Source organism: Schistocerca americana, chromosome 2, assembly GCF_021461395.2.
Source record: "Schistocerca americana isolate TAMUIC-IGC-003095 chromosome 2, iqSchAmer2.1, whole genome shotgun sequence".
In the NCBI taxonomy this organism is placed as follows: domain Eukaryota; kingdom Metazoa; phylum Arthropoda; class Insecta; order Orthoptera; family Acrididae; genus Schistocerca; species Schistocerca americana.
Genome location: NC_060120.1, coordinates 727,188,197 through 727,212,724, shown reverse-complemented (window position 1 = coordinate 727,212,724; position 24,528 = coordinate 727,188,197). Strand labels below are relative to the sequence as shown.

At 44.1% G+C, this 24,528-nt stretch overlaps 1 long non-coding RNA gene across 1 annotated transcript in view; it reads left to right on the top strand.

Annotated features, from left to right (window-relative positions):
• LOC124594634 overlaps window positions 1–23,858 on the top strand; it is a 308,490-nt gene extending 284,632 nt beyond the window's left edge. The window contains exon 3 of the long non-coding RNA XR_006978152.1: window positions 23,794–23,858. This is a non-coding gene — a long non-coding RNA (uncharacterized LOC124594634). The remainder of the gene's footprint in view (window positions 1–23,793) is intronic.
• The last annotated feature ends 670 nt before the right edge of the window (window positions 23,859–24,528 follow it).

Here is a 24,528-nt window from a genome sequence, read left to right as displayed (position 1 = left end):
TCCTACTCCCATCATCTCCTCCTGAAATCGGTGTAGCGAAAGTGTGTGCGCGCGTGAACCCTATGAACTTAGCATGACAAGAATAAAGAGTGACAAAGTGAACCCAGAACATGGAGGATGTAATAAAGTGATCTGAATATTGAGTTCGGATGCAGACTTTATTTTACGTCAAATCATGTTGTTTATTCTGCGGCAGGCGAACTATTTAACTAATTCTGGAATAGGGAGTTGATAGAATCCGTTCCCACAGCAATGAACGACTTCTCGTCTAGGTCAACCTGCCTTAGTTTTTAATTTTTTATACACCGATCTAAGGCAGGACTGTTTCTGTCGCGAATAAATGTCACACTGTTAACTCAAACAGGGACAGATCGAATAAATACGTTATGCCCAAACCTTTGGTCTTACGAGTAAACGATCTTAACTAGTCTCGTAGATCTGATCATGACTTACAAGAAGGACAGTTAGGATAACATGTTACACTGAGGCTGCAAAATGAGTTAACGAGCATGCTGCTAGAGAAAAAGAGAACTCTTGTTGGTGCTTACCACAAAAAATTTAGATTCTCTTCAATCGAGTCATATGGGTCAGTATCAGTAAAGTGATTTCAGCTATGTGTTATGTCACATAAACATACTGAAAGTTCTCTTTAAATGGTAAACATATGACTGACGTACTCTGTTTTGAATAAGAAGAGTTGTACAGAAGTAATAATGATCCTAATAGAAAATTCAACTGTCGTAATGAGAAGGCAAGCCTTTCATACAGGTAAAGTGAATAATCTGACTGCAAGGATTTTTGACTGTATAAACTGCCTGAATAATGAGCTTTGATATAGAACTTACGGTAATTAGTTTTGCAAAACTGATCCCAAATACCAGATCTAAAACTGACACACAACACAGAAAAATCTAACTGTCTCTGAATGACATAAGTTGGCCCTGATTGAAATAAAAAAAAAACATAATATTTAGTCCTTACCTCTATTCTGCGCAAATCTGGATAACGCGTTGCAGTACTGCTCTGTCCGGCGCGCCGCTATGCTAAAGCTGCAAATTACTGTACCTACACAGAGACGCGCGTGACGTGCAATGAGTTCTCTGTTAGTTGCAAATCGAAGTATTTTCGGAACACACTTTGTTCCTTTTCTCATTTTGAAAACATCATGATCAATTAAAAATTTTAAGAGAAAGGTAGGTGAAAAATGGCGCTGCAATGATAAAAGAGTGACTTCAAAAAAATTATCTTATAATTCCTCTCCACGTAAATAAAAGATTCCAGTACACTTCCTCCTTCTCAGATCAGCTACCATTACATAATTATCTTAATTAAACACATCGATAAATTGAGACTTGATGTTTAAAACATAACAACTGCTTCCGCACTAACACGGCTAACCACTATCTGCCCCTGCCCCTACTCGCACACCAAGGGTGACAACCTAACACTGCATTACAGCTTACAACATCGCTGCTCGCTCACTTGTAACAGCTCGAGAGCAGAGATATGACATTATTGTACAATCGATTAATACTCAAATGACGCCTATCAATACTGTCGAATGAAATTCTTATCTAAAGAGAATACAGTGACTGTACCTCAAATATCAAATGAATGTTTTTAGTAATAACGCAATAAAGACAAGGTCGAATCATTCGAGTTACTGAAACCCCCTGTCAGACCTAAACTGTGTGCCGGACCAGATCTCGAACACACAACTTTGCTTTTGACGGGCAATGCTCTTATCAGCTGAGCTACCCAATCACGACTCACGACCCGTCCTCGAAGCTTCACATCCGCCAGTACCTCTCCCCCACTTCCCAAATTTCACAAGTCCAGGCGATTACGTCATTTTAATTATGGATTTTAGTTGCTGGTTATCTTTCTATTCTAGTGTCAGGCAAGCTGTTTTCGGCTAGGTGTTAAAAGTGTGGCGTCATTTGCAGGAGCCGTAGTCAAACGTTGATATCAGTCAAACTTCCATTTTCTCTGATTTGCAACTCACAGGATTTAGTGTACTCGCCACAACTTTCTCGGTGCTGAAAGTTAAACACAAATAGATATCACCGAAATACGTTTCTTCGTATTGCGGCACAGATAAGGTGCGTGGATACTCTATATTACACTCTAAGACGTCGGCCCACATCTGGTGGTCCACATCTGGCCCTTGTACAAGCAGTTACTCGGCTTGGCATTGATTGATAGAGTTTTTGGATTTCCCTCTGATGGATATCGTGCCAAATTTTGCCCAACTGGCACATTAGATCGTCAAAATCCAGAGATGGTTGGAGGGCCCTGCCCATACTGCTGCAAGCTTTTCCAACTAAGGAGAGATCTGGCGACCTTGCTGACCAAGGTAGGGCTTGACAAGCGCGAAGAAAAGCAACAGAGATTCTCACAGTGTGTGGGCGGCCATATATATATTTCGTATGGCTAATAGAATACAGCAGTAAGTAAGTAGTAACACAAACAACGTATAAAAACAATGAATGGTCAATGTTACAGACAACAAACAATTATTAGATCTAAAAAAGGGAGTAAAACACAAAATACACAAAAATACATAGAAATTATAGTAATAGTATCTAGTAATAGGTTTTTCAGAAGGAGAAGAGTAGACCAGACTCATGGTTGTACGTCCAAGTCCCTCAGCCAGCCAGAAGCATCTCCCTCCAGGAGGTGCAGCTCCTGCATTGTGCCAGGGAATCTCCTCGTAGGGCAGTCCATTGCGATATGATGTAGAGTTTGTGGATTCCCACAGTCGCAGTTGGGTGAGTCAGTCTGTCCCCATTTGTGCTTCCAGTAATTACATCTACCATAGCCTGTTCGGATACGATTTAAAGTTGTCCAAGATTTTCTGGGAAGACCGAAGCCCTCGGGCCGTACGGTTGGGTCCGAGACTAAGTTAAGGTGATCAGGGTTAGACTTATCCCATTCCCGACGCCAGGCTTCGTCGATATCATAATTGTCCTCGATCAGCTGTTGCCCTAATCTCCATGATGGCTTACGGGACTTGAGCCTGTGGCTGGGATTCTCGCAGTCTTCGTGTAAGGGTAGGTCACGGTTGTTAGCGCACTTTTGCCATTCCCTTTTCAGTGCAGATCTTCGCCTTAGATGAGGTGGGGCTATGTTAGCCAGTACCGGGAGCCATTGGTGGGGCGTCGGTTTAATAGTGCCTGAGATGAGCCTCATGGTGTCGTTTAGCTGGGTGTCCACCGTTGCTGTATGAGTGCTGTTTAGCCAGACCGGAGCGCAGTATTCAGCCACCGAATATACTAGTGCGAGAGCAGATGTTCTGAGAACTGTGGCGCTTGCTCCCCAGCTACTTCCAGTGAGTTTGTGTAGGACGTTATTTCTGGTTTTGATTTTTGCTGCGCATTCGTATAAGTGCTCCTTGTACGTCAGAGATCGGTCCAATGTAATTCCCAGATACTTTGGGAGGGGATTGTAGTTAAGCAGCTGGCCTCTGAACTCTACGTGGGGTGCATAGTTTGCCTGTCTGTTGTTGAGGTGGAAACAGGAGACTTGGGTTTTAGAAATATTAGGTCTGAGCCTCCATGTTTCGAAATATTCATCCATTTTGATAAGGTCTTCCTCAATGATTCTTTCGGAATTGTGGAAGTCTTGATGTTGATATGTGAGAGCAATATCGTCTGCATAGATAAACTTCTAAGAAGATGTCTCTGGTAGGTCTGATGTATATATATTAAAAAGTAATGGAGCTAGCAGGGATCCTTGGAGCAGGCCATTATCTTGCTGAACTATAAATCCTGGATGGCTTGTCATGAAGGACAACGAAACGGGGCATAGAATACCGCAGATGTACCGCCATACTGTATTGGTGCCCCGAATGACAACAAAAGGGGTTGTGCTATCAAATGAATTGACACTCCAGATCATCATTCCCGGCTGCCGGGCTGTATGGCGGGCGACAATCAGGTTGGTATCCCACCACTGTCCGGGGTTTCTCCAGACACCTCTTCACTGGAAATCGGGACTCATCTGAAGACAATTCTATTCCAGTCAAAGATATTCCAGGCCGAATGTGCCCGACACCACAGTGAACGGGCTTGTTTGTGTAGAGTGGTCAATGGTAGTCGACGCAGGGAGCGTCGTTATCCCAGACCTCTTTCTGTGAAATGCCTATTAACGGCCCTTGTGGTCACTGAAGCACCAGTTGCATAATGATGAATCCGGGTCTCTGAGTGCCTCTCTGACGACTCCTCAGTCCTCAACGTTCCGTCATCTCACTAGGCCGGGCGCTTCCTTCTTGATCCCGTGTTCGGCCGTGGCTCATCCATTCTTGCCAACATCTTCGAATAGTGGCATCGCTCTTACTCAGATGTCGAGCGTTTCGACGAATACTCCGACCCAGCTACACGTCGTCTCTCAAATTCTGACATACGCGTTTACCGTTCATGCACTTATCTGCGAGGCATAGTTAATGCCCAACTCAGTACACGGAATGAAATTCGCTAGGACTTTATGCCCTGGTATCGACATCTCCCCTACTGCGGTGAAATTGTGCTGCAGTCTCACACATTCATTCGTCGGCCGCCAAAGTGAACAGTTCTGCACTTGGTGACCAGTTTGCAAAACTGCTTCCTGAATCGGTTTTTTTAATACAGTGTATTTGAAAGCATAAGTGTATTCTCAATACATCGTGAACTGCAAGTGTATTATGCGAACATAATTCGTTTTCCTGCGTTCGTGATTCTAGTCAGCAATACTGGTAAAGCAAGACTCTTAAGTTTAAGAAATATGAAGTAACACGCCACCCGCATTGTTTACTTTGCATTTCAGAATTGTCAGTATTTTTGTGACATTACCACGAGTATACAACATCTTCCTCACAGACAACTACGGAGTGAAGTAGCGCCGTTCATTAAGGCACTCTTAGGTTTTTACGTAGTTTCCTTAAATCACTTTCGCTAAACAGAAGGATGCTTCCTTTGAAAATCCCAATGATCCTAGTACTGGTTTTCCTTTCTAGTCCTGTTCAGTCTGACCAAGTAGTCTGTCTGTTAGGACCTCGTCATCGACGGAAGGTTCCGTTAATTCTTCGAGGAAACAGAGTAATAAATGCTCAGAAACAGTGTTTGGAAGGCTGGACGATGAGAGATGGTGGCATCGAGTGCCGGTTCAGTATGATATCTCCTAGATCGTTGACGGGAATCAGTCCTTCAGATTTGGGGGGAGGGGTCGCTTTAGTACCGTACCCTAGGCCGGTTGCGGTGTCCGAGCGGTTCTAGGCGCTCAGTCCGGAACCGCGAGACTGCTACGGTCACAGGTTCAAATCCTGCCTCGGGCATGGATGTGAGTGATGTCCTTAGGTTAGTTAGGTTTAAGTAGTTTTAAGTTATACGGGACTAATGACCTCAGATGTTAAGTTCCATAGTGCTCAGAGCCATTTTGAACCCTCCCCCGGTGCTATACGAGAAGCGTGTTCTATATGATCCCCCCAGGAATGATCCGTTTCTCCTGTCACAGTACTATCGACTAGACAACACTACATTCTACACATGTTACCCACAGTCATTTGCATAAAATTTATACTTGACACAACTTCGCAAAGGAAAAGTGATAAAATGCAAGAAAAAGTAAGACATTTGCAATTGGGTGGCAGTAGCTACCCCTAGACGTTACCTGCGTAGTGATCCCACACGGCACTTTCTATCAACCTTATAATTTTTTCCCATGCTAAACTAGTCGTTATAGTTTTCCGCGCCTGAGAATCTAGTGCACATTGTAGAACACAATTGGCTGTAGAATAACTTTACTAAGATAACAATTCTAGTCTGATGACACTGCTGGTCGGAGAGCCCGCATTTTGCAGCGTGACGGTGTGGTAAACATTGTGCCTTTAAATCTGATTGTCTTGGTCAGTTGTCTTTAGTCCACTTCACAAAAGTCTCCTCCGCATAGTTTCCAGCTCAGTGGTGTAGACATTCTCTCTGGAATTCCGAGCACGGGCATTCACCAGTGAAAGTTGTATCGTCTGCCAACGGGACCTCTGCGAGAAACGTGCCTCTCGAGTTACAGCAGTGTTAATGAAAATGCTTTCTTTTCCTCTTTGAGTGAAAACCGAAAGGAGGCGGGAGAGTTCAACGCCAGCATGGAACAGCAGCCGAGGGCGAAGAAAGCACCCGTGCGTAGTCTGATGGCTCCGAAAGTAACTGAGAGCACGTGGAGTGCCACCGGACGGCCAGGACTCACGAATAGAAAGCAAGTCAGTTTGTCTTGGGGCGTCTGTGTGTCATACGGGTAACTGACACGAAGTTACAGTAACAAAGAAATATTCGCATTTGCTCTAATTAAATGAAAACAAGCTCAAACCCCGCAGGTAAGAATGCATTTACGCCTGTTACCGACACGAATAGATGAGCTGTCAGAAAGTGTATTTCACCTCTATGTAATTGTGTTGCGCTCTTTAAGCGTCCTGCAACGAATCTTTAATCTCTCTTCTTCATTTTTATTTTATTTTTACTTGCATCTGTATGTGCACATTTTGTCTAAGTGTTGATTTCTGGTCTAAAGTGCAGAAGTTCTCTGAGTCAATCCTGTTGATATGTGGAAATCGCGAAAACTAAATAAAACTTCCTGTTTTTGTGAGGGGCATTTCAAAGCCACAACTTAATGCAGCACTTCGTATTCACGATGTTAAAAAAAAATGTTGTTCTGAAAATGGCAGATACTACTAGGGGTTAAAAATAGGAAGAACTCGGTCGTCCTTTTCTAAAAATAGGCCATAAAATCAATTATAACAAAACTAAAATGATATACAACCAGTATGCGAAAATACAATTGTAGAGATTTAAAATGAGTTCATTAAGCAATTGAGTTTTTGTGGAGCGCAGCGGAAGGCAACGACTGGATGCACAGCGAAAGAAGTAAACAGATGCCTGAAACTGATCTCGAGAGGTCTGGTAATCTCAGTAGAGTTTTCCAGACCTCGCTTCCAGTGTGTCTGAAATTGAAAATTTGTCACCAGGTTTGTCTTATGGCTGTGAGACATGGACTTTCGAAACGAAAATCATGTTAAAAAACCGAGAGTAGCTCTGCCGCAAACAATTGAGAGACGTGAGAGGAAGAGAAATTTACAAGAAAGATTTTGGCAAACTGAATAGGCTATTTAAAAGTAAACCTTCAATGTATCTGAAGACGGATTTATGAAATCGGTGTGTATTATCATTTTTAAATTATGTCAGTGAGATGTGGATTTCTAACGGTTCAAGAGCCGAGCGATACTTGGCGAAAAATGGAGTGATACGTGTTGCGAATGCCTAGGAGAGACAGCAAGATAAACAAACGGACCAGGGAACAGTCTACGCTAGAGGCAATTAGTGCTCTAATGAAAATGAAATGGAGATGCTTGAAGCCTTCCAGATGTGTGGTAGATGGCAGGGAGAACTTCACTGCTGGATTCCAAGTTATAAGAAAATTTAGAGACCTTGGTAGAGAAAATTACAAAACATGCGGGATGCGTGTAACCCAAGATTGTAATGCATAGAACACACCTCTTTGTGTCAAATAGTTAATGATGATGATGAATAGAACTCGAACAGTGAACGGTCGGTGAGATCGAGAATGCATTTGCGGTAACAGTCTGTCTCCAAGAATTTGATCGGAAATTTTTTAACACTCACTGCAAAAAAATTTTAACATATACTCCCTGCATCTACATCTTCAACTATATGTAAGCGTAGGCTTCCGCGGCCGTTGTCTTCTTCAATAAAATTCTTCAGGGTACCAGACCGCATCGTCATAATTTAAAATGCGCCAACGTTTCGGCCAGCGTTGCAGCTAGCCTTCATCAGGGCCTTACGTTAACTCAACGTATTTTAAATTATGACGATGCGGTCTGATACCCTGAAGAATTTTATTGAAGATCTTCAACTATACTCCACAAGTCATCTTACGGTGTGTGGCGGAGAGTACTTCGTGTACCAGTGTAACTTCCACCTTTTTCTGTTCCAGTCACGTATGGTGAGCGGTATGAACGAATGCTGGTAAGGACTCTCCGTGTGGACTCGATTCTCTCTAATTTTATCTTCACAGCCTTTTCGCGAGATATACGTTGGAGGAAGCAGTATATTGGTTGACTCTTCTAGGGATGTACGCTCTCGGAACTTTAACAGCAGACTACAACTGATGCAGAAGGACTCTCTTACAGCGTCTGCCACTAGAGTTTGCTGAGCGTCTCCGTGACGCTTTCGTGCTTGCTAAATGAATCTATAACGAAACGTGCTACTCTTCTTCGGTTCTTTTCTATTTCCTCTATCAGTGCTATAGGGTACAGATACCATGCTAGCACTATTTCCTGCTTCGCATTATCTGTCCATCGACTGTGTTGCATATTGTATAGGTTTTCTGTTGTTTACTGCTGGCATCTGTCACGTTGTGGGGAGAGCATGTAGTTACTGCAAGATATAGAGTCGCAGACAAACCCCCGGTTTCTCACGTTAATTTTCTTTCTGTCAACTTCAGAGCGCAGCCTGTTGGACGCGTTCCATATAGACCAACTTCATCGTAACTTCAAGGGAGGCTTTCAGAAAGCATCATCTATCATGCAAAGTGACTGGATGTGGAACGCCATGAATTTATTCTGAAGTGTGAAGATGATCCAGGGATGTTTTCTGTTGCATGAAGGAGGCTCTTTCTTAACTTGGTCTGTTGATACCCCTGTAAAGTATGGGTCGTTACATTTCTCCATTCTGAATTTTCACTCGGCAGATGTTCAGAGGTGGAATACCCGCAGAATAGTAAACTTTTTTCAAGTTGTGTGGACTTACGAGTCTGCAGGTTTCGTTTAAGGTGACGTGTATTTGATTCGCGTAACTAGATCCTCAGACGGAATGGCCGTATTCTGCAGCTGAATAACAATAGGCTTAAGGTGCGAATGTGTGTCCCAGGTTGATCCAGATCCTTTCGAGACGATATCTTCCTTTAATGTTCGTGCAGTGTGTTCTGTAGGTGAATATTAGGTCAAGAGTTACTCCTACATATTTAGAAGTGAAGCAGAGCTCTAGTTGTTTGGGTTACCTTCCCAGATCATAGGCATTTGTCTTGCTGCATGTCTTTTCAGGTGGAGGACACAGACTTGTGTTTTCGATAGATTCGATTTCAGTTGGTTGTCCTGATAACAACTGCCTACAGTTTCTTTCTGTCTTTTTTGTATTTTTTTTTTTTATATGCGGAGCCTCTCTTTAGCTTCTTCAAAAAGGTGCTAGGGCGGCATCGTCTGCATAAATAAAGCTCTTTGTCGCTTGTGGGCAGGGCTCATGATTAGTGTAGATATTCAAAAGTATAATCTAATAATTTGATCCCCTCCCGAACAGGCCATGAAGGCTCAAAGATACCGTCACTGGATGCGGGTATAGAGGGGCCAGCACACCACACTCCCGGCCGTATGTCGGCTTACGAGACCGGAGCCGCTGTTTCTCAATCAAGTAGGTCCTCAGTTTGCTTCCCAAGGGCTGAATGCACCCGCTTGCCAACAGCGCTCGGCAGACCGGTTGGTCACCCATTCAAGTGCTAACCGAGCCCGACAGCGCTTAACTTCGGTAATCTGACAGGAACCGGTGTTACCATTGCAGCAAGGCCGTTAGCATTCAAAAGGCTGCTTTGTACATTCCTTCGTCCGCTCTGCTGGCCTCGTTCCACTTTTCAACGAGTATTGATTTCATATACTGATTCGAGCTTTTTGCACAGTCCCCGAAACATAAACGCAAAACACGAAAAAGTGCTGTATCAGTGTATGACACTCAAGAATCCAAACAGGGAAGGCCTTCAGAGCGAAGATAGTCATATGCGACAACACTGACCTTTGACAGCTCCTCACGAGATGGAGAATACACGAAAGATAACAGTGAGCCCACACGGATGGGTAGCAATAAAATAAAAATACCTAATTTTTCTGTCTTGTGGAAGGAGATGCTCCTCTCCTAAAAGACTTGTCACCTAGTCATCTTTTTGCAGCGTTATACCAGTGTTGTAACGCAGTAAGATTTCGACTAAACGCATCGTCCTTAGCATTACGGTCGCTCGCAAATGGTAGAGTGCTACAGACGGATCTACGAAATTTGCAACAATCATTCTTCACTATTATTGCAGGTAGGTATTTTTCTGTGAGAGTGTCCAAAATACTATTAACGCTACATCTTGTGTTATTATTTTCCACGTAACTTACTTTTGTAGAGTACTCCGTTGAGACTATGTTTCATCCTCGTTAATCTTAGGATTTCTAGCGTCAACTTATGTCGATTATCGATGGATTGAAAGTTCAAAAATGGTTCAAATGGCTCTGAGCACTATGGGACTCAACTGCTGAGGTCATTAGTCCCCTAGAACTTAGAACTAGTTAAACCTAACTAACCTAAGGACATCACACACATCCATGCCCGAGGCAGGATTCGACCCTGCGACCGTAGCGGTCTTGCGGTTCCAGACTGAAGCGCCTTTAACCGCACGGCCACTTCGGCCGGCGGATGGATTGAAAGTATTCTGCGTAAAGCTGCTATACTGTTACATGTTATTAGTCTTCACATTTATGTGTACATTATCTGTGAGAGGAGTGACATGCCAGATTGGTCATCTGACAATTGCCGTACTTATCCACTTGCATTTTCTTAGGCATTCTGACGACAATGTTTTTATGGAAGCCTGATAGTATGTAATTTCGTACATTTTGGTTCCCCTCTTTTTCTGTCGATTATTCTTGCGATGTATATGGCATTTGTTATACAATTGCCAGAGGATTTCTATTTCCACTTAGAACGTTAACATGTTGAATTTTTACCCTCCTGAAATTGAAATTACTTGTGAATTTCTTTATGCATCTTACTCAGGAACTCTGATTTTTCTGCTTAGCATTTGATCTCGTTTCTAAGCTACCTACACTGCAAGCTTCCCATCTCATCCTTTGCTTTCATGTATTGCCTTCTTTTATTGGTAATGAGGTGTCTACTATTTATACTTTTCTGAGTTTACTGTTTTCTCCGAAGGTTGTTATTCTGCCTTTATTATAGTCCAAATGTCCTCCACTGAACACCACCCAGTGTCCTTATTCAATCTTATGAATGAATTGTGTCACTTTCCGGAGGATGGATGCATAGCGTCAAGCGGCGCAGTCTGAGCTAAAAGCTTGTCGCGGTAGGATCCCATCACACCTGAGAGGACGGTCATTTTTGCTCTCGCGGCCACGTCCCAACAGGAACTGGCTGCGGGGCAGTAAGAAAAGCCGAGGGGAATCGCTCCGCAAGGATCAGGAAAGCCGTGGTGAGCGTGTCAGTTAGCATTGTCCCGCCTCCGTCTGGCCGCAGAGCACCTCAACTGGAACGGCAAGGACCTTCTCCTCCCAGAAAAATGTCTCATCGGCAGACACAGCACTTCTCCCTAAATGCTACGTGATTGTACACGGTGAGACACCGAACTATTTCACCTCAGACGTCTTTTGATTTGTTTATTAGTCACTGAGGTAAAGAACCCGCTACCGTTGCCCAGGGCGTTATTGCTCGCCATTGCGGTGGTGCCCGACTTGGAGGTAAGCCGGTTAAGAGTACTGTTGGTGGAAGAAATTTTCACCGCCGGAATTTTGCCGGCAAGGACAAGTTCGTTATCAGCTAACAAGGGCAAATTTGTTATCACCAGACTTTCCACCAATGTTTAAGATTTCATTCCAACTGTCTGCGGAGCATGTTTTTGGATAGGGTCCGCCTTCAGCAAAACGCAATTTTGTTTTTTAACCCAAACATGTTTCACTGCAGTTACAGCATCTTCATTGGGGTTTAATTATTCATCTGTTTACCATATGGTGTGGTTTTTCTGATTACTATGTGGTAAACAGATGAAAAATAAAAGCCCATTGAAGACGCTGCGACTGCAATGAAACATGTTCGGGTTAAAAAACTAAATTGTTTTGCTAAAGGCGGACCCTGTCCAAAAACATACGCATTGTTAAAGCAAACAAGGAAAAAAAAGAGCTTCAACTCCAAGATGATTATATGTGCGGAGTCTCTTGGAATGAAGGCATGTGCCATTGTTGACGTGTTGTGATTCGTCCGCCGGATGGGGACGTTAAAGCCGACGGTCCCATTGGTGTTGCTCGAGGCGAGTAGGCTACGTGCCAGCACCAGGTTTCGCCCTATCCCTTCTCTCAGCGTCATACAACACAACCATGGCACTACACCACATGCACTCATTACACTCACCGACATTCAAATAGATACACTTAACACGCAACTCAAGGTATTATCGGAAACCTGCTCTCGGTTCTAAATAGATGCGGCTACTTCGCTGATATCGACTAGGTTGTGAAGAAAAGTCTGTCCACCCCTACAGGTAAAAGAGAAACAGGCAGATTGCTGACCACTTTGCTGCCCGTTTCTATTTCTTACTTTATTTCTTGGTGATACACTCATAGATGTGTGTCCTTGGCAGACCTAGTAGATAGTGTCGGAAGTTCCATGCGACTTTTCGCGGATGTTGCTGTAGTATACAGAGAAGTTGCAACATTTGAAAATTGCAGCGAAGTGCAGGAAGATCTGCAGCGGATAGGCACTTGGTGGAGGGAGTGGCAACTGACCCTTAACATAAACAAATGTAATGTATTGCGAATACATAGAAAGAAGGATCCTTTATTGTATGATTATATGATAGCGAAACAAACACTGGTAGCAGTTACATCTGTAAAATATTTGGGAGTATGCGTACGGAACGATTTGAAGTGGAATGATCATATAAAATTAATTGTTGGTAAGGCGGGTACCAGGTTGAGATTCATTAGGAGAGTCCTTAGAAAGTGTAGTCCATCAACAAAGGAGGTCGCTTACAAAACACTCGTTTGACCTATACTTGAGTATTGCTCATCAGTGTGGGATCCGTACCAGGTCGGGTTGACAGAGGAGATAGAGAAGGTCGAAAGAAGAGCGGCGCGTTTCGTCACAGGGTTATTTGGTAAGCGTGATAGCGTTACGGAAATGTTTAGCAAACTCAAGTGACAGACTCTGCAAGAGCGACGCTCTGCATCGCGGTGTAGCTTGCTGTCCAGGTTTCGAGAGGGTGCGTTTCTGGATAAGGTATCGAATATATTGCTTCCCCCTACTTATACCTCCCGAGGAGATCACGAATGTAAAATTAGAGAGATTGGAGGGCGCACGGAGGGTTTCCGGCAGTCGTTCTTCCCGTGAACCATACGTGACTGGAACAGGAAAGTGAGGTAATGCCACACACCGTTGGGTGGCTTGCGGAGTATAAATGTAGATGTAGAATGTAGATATAATTCTTTAGTTACTGTTTAGTGTATAATTTTACGTAATAACTATGTGCTGTGAATTCTTTTCATTTCAACTAATTTCATTATTCCTACTGTATAATTACTTGCAAACTGATTTTTTTCTCCATTAACTGCTTACTAGCTAGTGCATCGGTGCTTTTAATTATTAGTACACTACTACTGCTTACATCGCGTGATCTAGATGAGCAGTTAATTTTACTCGTTCCAGATTATTGATTTTTAATTTAAAGAGCTACTCATAGGAATGAAAGAAACTATTGCACACCTTATTCAAGTGTTCTGCCACTCTTATCAACTGTTGATCATCTAGTCGTACCAAGTTTGGTGCTCCGAGAGTGGGATAGTCTTCCAAGAATCAGGAAGGCTGTGTTCAGACCAAAGAGAACAAATGTTGCAATTTTTCCACCAATCTGCCACGAAATATCTGTTTTACGTTCTATTTCACCCGGTGCCTCCACGATATTCTCCCATCCTGTGCCACTGCAGTTGCCTTCAAGACTCCAAAAAGGACTTCATCTGCACCGCGACGAGTGTACCGTCTTACCTCCATTGTTTGGTCACAATAATGACCAATACAATATGTCGAGGAGGACAAGCTTTAAGAGTTAGTGTATTTTCCATCCAACCATATGCATACACCACGACGTTCACTTACATTTTGTTACGATTTCAGGAGCTATATCTGGTCTGCAGACATCTTGGATGACCGCCCTGTTGCCCATCTCCACTAAGCGACCATTTATTGCTCTTAATTCATATGCTAACGGCCTTGTCGCAGTGGTAACATCGGTTCTCGTGAGTTCATCTAAGTTAAGCGCTATCGGTCTTGATTCACTCGGATGGATGACGATCCGGGTCTGTCGAGCGCTGTTGACAAGTGGGGTGCACTCAGCCCTTGTGAGGCTAATTGAGGAGCTACTTGACTGAGAAGCAGCGGCCCGGTCCCGAAAGCTGATAAAGGCCGAAAGAGCGGAGCGCTAACCACATAGCCTTCCATATCCGCATCCAATGACGCCTATCGGCTGAGGATAACACGGCGGTCGGTCGGTACCGTTGGGGATTCCGAAGCCTGTTCGGACAGACTTTTTAAGTCCATTTGAATGGCCAATACTCGAGGGTGCACAGAAAGAGGTAGGTCATGTCGAAGGAGCATCGCAAAGAAGCAAATGACACGAAGCAACGACAATGTCGTGGCGAAGAAGAAAACTTCCCTGGTGTGGGCTAGTGGCAGGAGGGCAGTGGTGCGAATAGTGCGATACGTCACGCGCTGGGTGCAGGACGCCGCTGGGTCGGCAGGCAGCTCGGAAGGGCGGTAGTAAATTCGCATTTTTATAATTAGGATCTGTTTGCAAGGCGATCCGGGAACCGGAGCCGGGGCGGCGGCGGTGGCAGCGTGTCGCGCGGTGTCGAATTGCCGCGCCAGCAGCGGCAGCGCCATTCTCACGGCTCCCAGTGACCTCCTTCGGCTCGGGCGGGCGACACCCGACACCGCCCCACACACAGCGGACGCGCTCCCCGGATCAACCCGGCCTCGATCGCAGCTTCCGACATTCGGGCGGTGAAGGGACAAGGCGCGCCGGCCAGCGCAACAGTCGGCCCCTACCCTTACGGAGGGATCTCGGTCTCCAACCGTACGGTCAGTTCCGTCCGCTGTTTTAGTGAGGGCTTCCCCATGGGTACAACTCGAGTGGTGTCGAGAAATTTCCCAGGCTCGCAGATTCTTCAAAACATCAGATGGAACCGGTAGGACACGAGTATTGTACGCTTTCCTTTTGATGCCGGCCAGGAAGAAATGCTGCTGAAATTTGCCCCAAATGGATATCATCGAATGCTCCGCGAGACTGTTTGCGAATTATGCTGTTGTATAGCGGGAACTCGCAACGCTAGAAAATTGTAGCGAAGTGAAAGAATACCTGTAGAGGCAAAAAAAAAAAAAAAATAAAATAAAAAAAATAAAAAAATTAACGTATTGCGCATAAAAACACTAATAGACCTACTGTATGATCACACGATCGCCGAACAATTGCTGCAAGCAGTCATACTCATATCTGGGAGAATGCAAACGGAGCGACGTATAGGGACGCATAGCTGGAGGACGGCATGGTTCTTCTCGAGAGAAATAGACTTTGTGTTACCCACATTTTTTTATTTTGTTACTGTACTATACAGGGTGTTCAGAAACAATTTGAAAAGTTTGTAAGAATGCTGCTGGGTAGGTTGTACTGAGAAATAACTGTTAAGAAAAAAATTCTATACATTGCGCCATAGCATTGCAGTTAGACAATCAGGACATTGCTCACGCAAATTCAAGCGGCGCGCAAGAGACAATTAGTGTCAGTTGTTCTTATAAGATAGATTATATTGCACGAGACTGCTCGGACACGAGATTGCTTAGCCTTTGCCCCGGGTTCGATTCTTACTGCTGTCCCATGTCCAACTTTTAAATCGCTCTTTTTTTCGGTTTAGGAAGCCAGACGAACAACACATTAGGGGACACCGTCTCTGGCGGTTTTAGAAGCCAGCTCTGACACTGATGTGGTACAAAAAAATGGTTCTGAGCACTATGGGACTTAACATCTGTGGTCATCAGTCCCCTAGAACTTAGAACTACTTAAACCTAACTAACCTAAGGACATCACACACATCCATGCCCGAGGTGATGTGGTACAATTCATTGTGTTTGTTTCTCACACATTGTTAGTATATTCCACTGCGTTTTAGTACTAATGCCAGAGTGAGATTTAACGGAAGAATCCTCAGGGAGTGTAGTCCATCTAGGAAGGAGGCAGGTTACAAAACCTTCTTGCGACCGATGCTTCAATACTCTCGTCAATCTGGGATCCTTACCACGTTACCAGATAGAACTGATAAAGAAAGTAGAGTCAATTTTCTCGTCAATCTGGGATCCCTACCACCTTACCAGATAGGACTAATAAAGAAAGTAGAGAGAATCGAAAGAAGGTCAGCGCTCTTCCTCAAAGGGTCGTTAGGAAGTGCAGTTCGTTAGTACGTGCGAAATGTTCACGGAGACGCTCATCCACCCCCAATGGCAGCCGCTATTGAGAGGCATTGTGCTCCACGGTGTGGTTTACGTTCTTAAAAGAGTTAACGAATATATTGCTTCCTCGTACATATATCTCGCGAAAAGAGCGTGGAAGTTAAATTAGAGAGATCCGCGCTCAAACGGAGGCGTATCACCAGTTCTTCACATGTAGCATTCCTGACTGCAACAGGGCAGGGAAATGCCAGTGAGCACACAGTATCCTCCACCACACACCATATGATGGCTTACGTAGTATGGGTTATGTATATCCCAACACTGTTCTTGGTGGAATTTAAGCCAGGTGTCCTAGTTGTATTCTTTCGCCAACGTAAATATATTCGGAGATATTGTCAGTAGTTTTATGGTCATTTATAATTAATAGGATGTTTGAACTCTGAGTATTTGTTTCTATTCTTATTTCATCATCGAATCGATTGACGTAAAGACAATTGTCAATTATTAAATCAATGTCGTTCCTTCCGTCAGGTCGTCGCTTAGAATACGATATCGTCAGCAAATTGGCGGTTAGTTCACGTATTTGACATTGACTAGAGTGCTAGCCCTACCTACATATCTGAATACATACTCCAGGGCAAGCACAGTTTCAGAGTGGCAGCTCCCGGACACTCTCCTTTAGTTACTGGGACCTTACTGGGTATGAGCTGTGCGCCTATCGTAACCGTCATAGTTTCATCACCACTCTGAGCAACAAATTAAGTGTTAAGTGACTACAATGTTTGCAATTACGTGATGGGAAGAGATGTTTCACAACACACGGAACGCCCAAAGAACTAAAGCAAATATCGCGTTTGGGTATAATAATTTAGTGATTTAGATTTTTTAATACTAAAGTAGCAAAACTGCCATTTGATGCATAGCGTTCCTGAATGTGATATGTGAATGAATGTGACGTTCTGCAACAGTATATACCTTCATCTGCAGACTGTATGTTGCCTGTCTGAGTACATATGTAGAAGCAGGATTTGCGATTAAATACGCAGAAAGAGAGATTATTGTTAGATCACACGATTGCGATCAGTCACTGGAAATGTATCGAATTGTTCTTCGAAACTGACCTGAAATTAAGTGACACATAAACTAGTTTTGCGAAAGGCGGACACTTCGTGAATAGAGTGATTCTGAGAAAACATAGTTTACTCTAGAAAGCGATAGCTAGAAAGACCCTTATCGGACTTATAATTCTTATACCTTCAACAGGTTAGTTTAATAGAGGAGATAAGATCTAAATAAGAGCGGTGCGTTTCCGCACGAATCCATTTAGTATCTGCGAGACCATAACAGAAAACCACAACATGCTCCAGTGTCAACTTACCAGAGAGGTGCATCTACTGTTCAATAATTAAGTTGTGACAGGATTTACAGTCCCCATGAATTGCCTGAATGATAAAATTATGCTGCATTGGGCGCCACTGAGTGATCCAACTACTGTATTCAGTTTACAGTTAAAATTTCGAGAGCGTACATTCCAACAAGACTCGGGCAATGTGTTACTTTCTATAACATCTCACAAAATGATCTCGACAGTACACATAGGATAAATTCTAGCACATACGAAAGTTTACCAACATTCCTTCTTTGCTCACACCATTCCTAAATGTAACCGTGAAAACGGGTGAGGGGGAGGGGGTAAATAAGGCGCATGCTGTGAAAAGTGGCGTGCCTCCCACCACACACTGTGAGTATACGCTGAAGAGCCGAAGAAACTGGTACACCTGCCTAATATCCTGTAGGGCCCCGCGAGCTCGCAGAAGTGCCGCAATACGGCGTGACATGACCCAACTAATGTCTGAAGTAGTGCTGGAGGAAATTAACACCATAAACTCTGCAGAGCTGTCCACAAATCCGTAAGAGTACGAGAGGGTGGAGATCTCTGCTGAGCAACACGTTGCAAGGGATCCAAAGAAATACTCAGTAATGTTCATGTCTGGGGAGTCTGATGGCCAGTGGAGGTGTTTAAACTCAGAAGAGTGTTCCTGGAGTCACCCTGTAGCAATTCTGATTTTGTGGGCGTCGTATTGTCCTGCTGGAACTGCCCAAGTTCGTCGGAATGCACAATGGACATGAATGGACGCAAGTGACCATACAGGATACTTACGCACGTGTCACCTGTCAGAGTCGTATCTAGGCGTATCAGGAGTTCCATACCACGCCAGCTGCACACGCCCCACAACATTACAGAGCCTCCACCATCTTGAACAGTTCCCTGCTGACATGCAGGGTCCATGGATTCATGATTTTGTGTCCACACCCATACACATCCATTTGAAACGAGACTCGTCCGACCAGGCAACAAGTTTCCAGTCATCAACAGTCCAGTGTCGGTGTTGACGGGCCCAGGCCACGTGTAAAGCTTTGTGTTATGCAGTTATCAAGAGTACACGAGTGGGCCTCGGCTCCGAAAGCCCACATCGATTATGTTTAGTTGAATGGTTCGCACGCTGACACTTGCATTGAAATCTGCAGCAATTTACGGAAGGGTTGCACTTTTATCACCCTGAACGACTATCACGCTGAACGGTTCTCTTCAGTCGTCGTTGGTCCGTTCTTGGAGGATCTTTTTCCGGCCGCAGAGATGTTCGAGATTTGATATTTTATCGGATTCCTGATATTCACGGTACACTCGTGAAACGGTCGTATGGTAAAATCGTCACTTCATCGCTACTTGTGAGAGATGCAGTATCCCATCGCTTGTGCGCCGACTGTAACACCACATGCCAACTCTGGTCAGTCTTGATAATCTGCCATTGTAGGAGCAGTAGTCGATCTAACAACTCCGCCAGACACTTTTTGTCTTACATAGGCGTTGCCGACCGTAGGGCGGTATTCTGCCTGTTCACATATCTCTGTATTTGAATACACATGCCTATACCTGTTTCTTTGGCGCTTCAGTGTAGATCTGAAGGATGTAACGTGTGAGGCATCATCTGCCTCCACCTGTGGGTTTTATGCAACCCGCAACACCTTCAAAAACCTCTTGCGGAAATGTCATGTTCTCTCGCGCGCCACACACAAACTATTATTCTTACAGGAAAAAAAGAGCAGGACCTTTTTGTAGGACATTTTATCTAGTAAAATTTTGTACTGGTATACGTTCTCACTGGAGGCCACAATTTTAATAGTTATTCAAGAAACCAGTTTGTAGGTAGCTTTTTTAAGTTTTTCTTGAATAATTCGAATACTATGGCCCCTAGCGAAAACGTATCCCAACATAAAATTTAACAACGTTAATTTTCGTACGTAAAGGTGCTGTTAACTTGTTCATTTTTTCTGGGAGTAATAGTACGCGCGAAGCAAGTGAGAAATACTAAAATTTCGCATGTGGTTCTTTGAAGGCGTTGCGGGTTGCGTAAAATCCATGGTGGGAGCAACTGAATCAGGCCGTGTAGTGTGCAGCGACTTTGCTGATCGGGCTGGTGGCCTCAGTACACCCCAGCAGTGGGTGCGAGTCCGCGTGGGCACAGCCGCTGCCTGCAGCTGGCACACGTCACGCATTCCTGTGTCGCGGTTCGCCGCACAGCAGCATCGTAAAGTCGTTCGCGCCGCTACGTGACACGCGTCCGCCCACGCACTGGAGCTATAAGGCACAAACAACATCGCTATAAAACATGCTGCCCTTCCCTCCATCAGCATTTTGCTGATGTGGTTGAGTATGCAGATTAATAAGATGCTGACTAGATGTTATTGACTCCTGTCTCTTATTTTACCAGTAGTTTGCGTCGTACATTATAGTCAGTCTTTTGACTCATTTGGTGTGGCGAAACATTTCATATTAGATAGGGTGACGATTTAAGTGACAGCATAGTGGTAACGGGTAGTGTATCAAGCCATGCTTCAGACAAGAACGCCATTTGCTAGTTTCTTGTTGTTGCATGCGTTTCTAAGCCTGCATTGAACTTTAAGGGAATAAGATTACGGATTAATGCCCCGTCGACGTTCAGGTAATTCAAGATGGAGCGCACACCCGGATTGCTCAAGGATGAGAAAGGAAATCGGCTAGCAATTATCTTTTATCGTCTAAACGATACCACGAAAAATCCCCTGACAGGATTTCGAATCATATTCCTGCTGAACCATTAGGTGCGATTTTTGTATTAGCGCCCATTCGGCTGGGGTGTTTTGTTATCAAAGCGTTTATGACTGGTGACAGAAAGAAAACACATCACGAATTACACAGCCGGCCGAAGTGGCCGTGCGGTTAAAGGCGCTGCAGTCTGGAACCGCAAGACCGCTACGGTCGCGGGTTCGAATCCTGCCGCGGGCATGGATGTTTGTGATGTCCTTAGGTTAGTTAGGTTTAACTAGTTCTAAGTTCTAGGGGACTAATGACCTCAGAAGTTGAGTCCCATAGTGCTCAGAGCCATTTTTGAACGAATTACACAAATAAACAAGACCAATACTACTTCACGTATACACAATAAATCACGCAAAACGTACACTCCTAACACATCTGAAATGGAAGGTGCTACTGTTACACTGTTTTCACATAAAAGAAGTGTGGCCAAGACCCACAATTACAGCCCAAACACGGATTTTAATAATCATTAGAACGAAACAATGTCCACTGGTATTAACAAAATGAAGCTAGAGTAAATCAGAAGCTAGAGTAAGTTAGAAATTAGGATTCTAGTACGAAGAGTCCATCAGCCCCTCAACAGTGTCTTTTAGCTCTCCCCAAAGAACAATGTTGAAGGTGGTCAGATCTGTTGAACGGTCCGGCCCTCGATAACAGTATTATACGTATTCTAATCATTGCCTCGCCCACAGTTTTCCCTGTTATTGCTCCTTCTGGTACAGAGCTCACTGTGCCATGAAACACTTCCTACAGTTTTTCTCCTCCTCTGCAACAACGGCGTCACGAGAGGTGGCGCAGTGGTCAGCACACTGGACTGGTATTCAGGAAACGACAGTTCAAATCTCCGTCCGGTCATCGTGATTTAGATTTCCCTTTGTTTTCCTAAATCGCGTGAGGCAAATGCCGCGATGGTTCCTCAGCGATGGTTCCCCGCGGCTCAGTCACCTAATAAAGTCCCCTAACAATGCTATGCTTCAGATGTAATCCTATAATGTCATAAACATTTCCTTCAATCCTATAATTAGATTTTATAACGTACAACGCTTTTGTCTGAAAATAAATTTCTTCAGCTGTACCATTCTGCTTCCGATATCTACTTTGCTTCAGTAAGATTGTATAATCTTTCTAGATATCTAAATCGTTTCACTTCTTCTGTGGTGCATCCCTTAGTTTTGCATAATTTTTGTCTTTGTACTGTTCGTAATTACTAGAATATCCACCTTAAATACCGTGTCCACTCCTTTAACATTTTTCATCGTTTGCTTTGCGTACAAAATAAAAAACTGACTGCTACCTTCTTTTCAGTACGAGTATGTCTTCCGTGATTTTCCACTTTTTATTGCTCCCACTAGCAATTTTTCGGTTTTATTTGTTGTGTTATGTTGACATCTTACTACTACTTTACCGAAGATCTTATTCCACATTATAATGTCAAAACTTCTTATAGATCCAAGAAATTCGATCTTAATATCGCATTGCTAAGCTCATGATTTCAGTTGTTTTTTTGTCGCATTTACTATTTGTCATTCGACTCATTGTTTAAGAGTTCTCCGCCTAGTACCTCAGAAGCTCGAAGTGCTTTTCACATTTATCCGCGCAAGTGCGTTCCGACTAATATAACTTGTTGAGGGTCTGTATGAGCTGACGCAGTGGTTCACACGCCTTTTGTTCGTGACGTAGGTTTCTTGCGGCTTTTGTAAACCACTTGACGTAAATTCTGGGTTATCACATCAAATAAAGGGATGGCATCTCTTCTACCACCGAGCACGGTGGGGCAGTGGTTAGCAGATTGGACTCGCATTCGGGAGAACGACGGTTCAAATCTGCGTCCGGCCGTTCTGATATAGGTTTTCCGTGATTTCTCAAAATCGCTTCAGGCAAATGCCGGGATGGTTCATGTGAAATGGCACGGTCGCATTCCTTCTCCATCCTTCCCTAATCTTATGAGACCGATGAACTCGCTGTTTGGTTCCCTGCCACAAATCAGCTAACCAAACAATTTCTTCTACCCCTGTTTGTCCACTGCACGCTTAAGATCAATGTATTGCCTGTTGGCTTCTGTCTCAGATTCTTCAGCCGACATTTGTTTAAATATTTTTCTGACGTTTTGCCAGCACGAGTGTCTGGCAGTGTCAAAGATTCTCTGTCCATTCCTGTTGACGGATTTGAAAACGTTAGAGAAATCGTTAAACAGATATCGGCTTAATAATTCGAGACAGCAGCTAACAGGCAATACGTCAACAAGAAGTCAAGCTAGTCTCAACAATTTTGTTCTTTGGATCAATATCTAATGTATGTCTGCAGGCCGGCCGCTGTGGCAGAGCGGTTCTAGACGCTTCAGTCCGGAACTGCGCTGCTGTTACGGCCGCAGGTTCGAATCCTGCCACGGGCATGGATGTTTGTGATGTCCTTAGGTTAGTTAGGTTTAAGTAGTTCTCAGTCTAGGGGACTGATGACCTCAGATGTTAAGTCCCATAGTGCTTAGAGTCATTTGAACCATTTTTGTTTGTCTGCATCTATCTACATCTACGTATATACTCCGCCTACACGCTGCATGGCGGAGGGTAACTTGTATAACTGCTAGTCATTCCATTTGCTGTTCCACTCTAAAATGATACGAGGGGGAAACCACTACCTTACATACTTCCGTGCGAGCCGTAATTTCTCTTGTCTTGTTTTGACGTCGTCGGACCGTAAAACTTGGACCATCTTCGTTTCTAAAACAACAAAGATGTACGAGAAGGTTGTTCAGAGAGTAGAACTGGACTAGAGATCTGACTAGAACGCGCCGTAGCAGGGTGCGTGAAGTTGCGTGTGGGCGTGAGAGGTGGACAGATAAGAGTAGGTGGTCGGTAGAGGCTCGGGATGCACAGGGATGAAGAAGGTAATCGCCCTTTGTTATTGAAGGAATGACCACGACATTCAATTCATCTGACTCTTACCGTAGAAGACCCAAAGAATAGGAACCGCGCTCATTCTGACCGCGAATCCATTATCTTAACCATCTCGCTCGGTTCGGCAGTAATGATGGTGATGAAACTGTTTGTCAGAATTTCTACAGTACGTCTCTAAAGACGCCAAACACAATACGTAGCACAGGTTAGACGTTCCTAGTGACTACTGTGCCGTTTCCTGGCCTTATTTCGCTTTTACAGTCGCTCAGTTGTCTTACTTTGGCGACTGGTGTCGCTATTTACAAGTTCGCCGTAAAGCGTGTGCCGCAGGTGCAAGGAGGCCAAGTACGTGTGTCTGACAGCCGGCAGGCCGTTAACTGGCACGCTTGCGCCGTTTTCGCCTACCTCAAACACGCCTGTTTGTGTTGTACTCCGTGGGATGACGGCGGCTTTTGTTTTTTGTTCGCAGGGAGACAGCAGCGCCACCAAGGCTGAACACGCGTCCTCCGGGCTGCCTGCAGCGCTGTGTGCCAGGTGAGTGCCGCGGGCCTTCCGACGAGCACAACACATGGGGTTATTCTCACGTCCGCAATATCTCGCGCAAATAAATAACAAAAATTCAGGCGGTTTAAGTAGTACAAAAAACTGCAACGACACGAATACCTGCAAGCTTAAGTGGAAGAGTATAATAACTACCAGATGGAAAATTTTCAGTTGCTCTTCTACGTAGTGCTAAATATTCATTTTGAAATACTTGTACAGTTTACATTTTCGAAGCCAGAGACTAGCAGTGTTCCTCCTGTGATGAATCGGAATTTGTTGCAAGTCCTTTCGAAACGTCCATCCGACGCTCAGCCACATAAATCAGGCTTTTGTGTTAATAAATCTTTAGTCAATCGTGGGAAAACGGAAAAGCGCGACGATTCTATACCACAGGGTATTAAAATTACAAGAGCAGGGAGTATAGCAAATATGTATATTAAATAAAGTGTCGTTATTTTCTATACTCCTTGCTCTTGCAACTTTAATAGCATGCGTGTAAAAAATATATGTATTGCATTTCGGAGTGGTGGTTGTAAGTTCCTATGGGACCAAACTGCTGAGATCATCGGTCCATAGGCTCATACACTTCTTAATCTAACAAACTAGCTTACGCTAAGGACAACACACATACTAATGCCCGAGGAAGGACTCGAACCTCCGA